Consider the following 3,823-nt stretch of genomic DNA (forward strand, 5'->3'; position numbering starts at 1 on the left):
CCAGCTGTGTGCGTCACTCTTTAGTGTCCCCATGTCTCCAGCTGTGTGTGTCACTCTTTAGTGTCCCCTGGTCTCCCAGCTGTGTGCGTCACTCTTTAGTGTCCCCTGGTCTCCCAGCTGTGTGCGTCACTCTTTAGTGTCCCCTGGTCTCCAGCTGTGTGTTTCACTCTTTAGTGTCCCCTGGTCTCCCAGCTGTGTGCGTCACTCTTTAGTGTCCCCTGGTCTCCAGCTGTGTGTGTCACTCTTTAGTGTCCCCATGTCTCCTCAAGCTGCTGAATGTTCTCTAAACGCTGCATGTCTCCTCAAGCTGCTGAATGTTCTCTAAACGCTGCATGTCTCCTCAAGTTGCTGAAGATGTTTCTTCTTGTGGAACCTTTGGGGTTTTATATCTGCTTCCTTTCTGAAGCTGTAGCACGTTAGCACTTGTCGACCACTGTACTTTCTACCATCTATCTAGTAGAAGAACAGCTGAGTGGAACGCTGCTTTGTGAAGCCGAGCACATCCAATTTAAATATGCTAATGTTATCACAGGGAGCATGATGGAGAAACAAGGTGGCGATGAGGGAGAACAGAGACGACACGGTGTAATGTAATTAAATGTTTGCTATTGTTGGCTTGCGTGATCGAGAAATCAATTATCACGTCCAGAAATGATGTGAAACACTCGTCTCGTGTGACCACTCCTCGGAGAAGAAACCATCAAAGATTCAAGGTCAAAGTTCAGGGAGCATTTAGCAACACAGCGCTTCAGTCCGTTTCAGACTAAACAGGATGTCATGCATTCCTTTAGCAGCGATACAAAAGTAAGGGTTTCTTATTTGCATTTCATTTTACTGCATTTAGTGTTGATGAAAGAGTTTAAAAAAACGTGCAGCTTTAGAGAGAATGGAATCCAACATTTTAGCCCTTCTTTTATGGATAAATGAAGATGAATAAACACCTCCTCAGTGTCTGGCAATGTGTCCTCTTCTTGGCCCTGTGTTCATTTATCTTGAGTGTCAGACTTTTAGCCTCGTGAACATTGTTGTGTAATTAAATGTGTGTGTCCTCGGCGGAGAGGGAAATCCCCTCTGAAGTGGTCAGGTGTCCCTCTTTGTGTTAGTGCGTGCTCTCACATTAAATCCTCTTGTTTTGGGGTGACCGTCTCCAGAGGGACTTTTTGGGGTTAAAAGCACATCAAACCCCCTCCCCTCAATCTGCTGAGGGTCTCCGATCTGCCGGAGCGTGAAACAATGAGTCTGGATCTGCTGCAGGTTGGATCCAACGCTCGGATGAACTCATTTCAGGGATGATGTGTTTTGACTGATGTCGGATTAGCGCTCAGTCTCTTTGTTCCTGGTTTTGGGGAAGGGGTCACGACAGATTAAAGGACCCCCGTAACGTTTCCCTCTCACAGATTTACATTTAACACCATGAGGACTGTTGCTCATATCTTCACGCTGCACGCTGAGTTTCTGTAGCAGGAACACAGGAGATGCTTTACAGGAAGCATGCTGTTAGCGTGTTGACGGATCACAGCATCTCTAGGAGGAGTTCAGCTCTGACGTCAGGACAACACAAGATACAAAAGGGCTTTTGAGCTGTTGCGTTTCTGGTTCATATTGTTTTTGACTCGCATCTCTTATAAGTCTTATTGGAGTTAACATTACAACACATGCTCACTCCCAACTCGTCCTATAGTGACGTTATGCCAGGATCCCTTGGCGTCACCTTCCAACGCAGAGTCACCACTTTGGCTCGGCTCCAGTCCAAACGAGCCCACTTTGTCCCTGGTTCCAGTATAGATGGCTCTGCCCTGGCATTAGTCCATTTGTGATGGAGCATGGAGATTCATTCAAGGTCACTGCTCAATGTACTCACATTTCTGTTTCCTGAGCCCCGAGGAGGATGGATTTTGGGTTGATTTTAAAATGACAGGTGACTCAAAACTTCAAAGCAACTCAAACTCAAACTATTGTCTGCATGCTACTGAATGCTAATGATCACAGTCTGCAGGTTAGCAGTTTGCTCTGCAGGCGCTGCTCCATCAGAACTCTCCTCACAACACTCCCAACCCGTCACATATTGACGGACGGTCAGGGCCCCTCCCCGTCACTCTACTACGGACAGGGTACCCCTTGGAAGTCACTTTTCAACGTGCAGGGCGTCCCATTGACTTGCATAGAGCTCCCTGAACGTTGGTAATAGAGGAGTTGGGATCGCGGCGAAATGCTCTCCTCAGATCCATTCTCACAGCGTTCATCAACCTTTTTCTAACTCAGTATCAAGCCACACTTGTTATTTTTACTTCTTCACCTTAATTGAATAATGTAGGACTTTTGGAATCCGTCAGTTATGGGGAGAGTAGGGGCTCAGAATACTGAGATCTGTATTGTTTCATCGTTTTTTCCTTCTAACTTTGTATTCTTTTCTGAACCACGCACTGTTATTTACTCAACAACAACACATCATTATCCTTGTGTTTATTTATTTGTTTGATTGTATAATGTCGTCGTTTGATAGTGACGCCAAAGGATCCTGACATAACGTCACTATAGGACGATTGGAATTAAGGTGCAATGACAAAAAACGTGTTGCCCCTCTGGTTCATATAATCAGTCTAATTGGAGTTTTTCCAAACGTCACCAACAGGAAGTGAAACTCTCGTCAGTGAAAGGATGTTAAACATTATTTAAAGAGGCCCTATTCTGGTTTGAGATCAGACAGAACAAAGTCCACTTAAAGACTGTTTTATTCTTCCTCCTAACAGGATTACCTCCTGGAGGCCAGATGTCCTCAAACTCAGTATGCAGTTCGGATTAGATCAACATGTAAATGATTTTCTGACCATCAGTTCGACTTCCTGTTGGAGACGCTAACGTAAGACCAACTTTTATAACACTTAAAAAACCTAAATTACAAAGTCAGAGTAAGTTCTCTTATTATTATTTTACTGATATTTTATTCTTAATAATATCTATAATAGACTTCTTCAATTAAAGTTTTGTAAGTCAAACGACAGCAGACTGAGTTCAATTATTTGAGCTTCAATATTTAAAAAAGAAATGCAGAAATAAAACGATATTTTATGTTATTTATCAATAGTATTTCAATTGCAAATAGTTTTCTTGTTTTTAATTGAGTCCTTTTTGTTATTATTTTACTATTTATAATTTTTTATAACATATTAAGCTTTAACATGTTATTCATCTCCTAAATATTTGTATCTTTTTTAAATGTATTTATTAATAATATTCAATTCCAAATTAGTTTTAAGAAAACGTATACTTATTTCATTTAACTTGTGTAATTTTATTTTATTTGATCAATATTTATAAACTTTATTTGTTATTACAGGTTGTTATATTACTAAAAAGCTTTAAGCTCTAACCTGAAAGCTGCTGCATCAATAGAGATATGGATTGATTGGTTCATTGATTAATTGATTAATTGTTTGGTGTTGGTGGTCTCTCCTCTAATCTCTGAACCAGTCTGTGAGTTTAATTGATGACATAAGATAAGATGAACCTTTATTGATCCCCGAGGGGAAATTCGGTTGTACAAAGCAGCAACAGGGTAAGCGTGAAAGAACAGGACAGCAAAGATTCACACAGATTAATAAAATCAAGAAAATCAAGAAAAAAAATTAAAATGATAATAATAATAATAAAAGACTATGAAATAGGAGATGAGTAAAAATAACTGTAAAATAACTGTCAGCATATATGTACATATTAGGTCATAAGTTATAAAGTACGGAATAAGTTAAAGTGAAAAGTGAAAATGGACATCTGTACACATAGTGACATCTCTACCTATTTGGTCTACTAATAATAATATGTT

Source organism: Notothenia coriiceps, unplaced genomic scaffold, assembly GCF_000735185.1.
Source record: "Notothenia coriiceps isolate Sejong01 unplaced genomic scaffold, NC01 NC01_scaffold00037250, whole genome shotgun sequence".
In the NCBI taxonomy this organism is placed as follows: domain Eukaryota; kingdom Metazoa; phylum Chordata; class Actinopteri; order Perciformes; family Nototheniidae; genus Notothenia; species Notothenia coriiceps.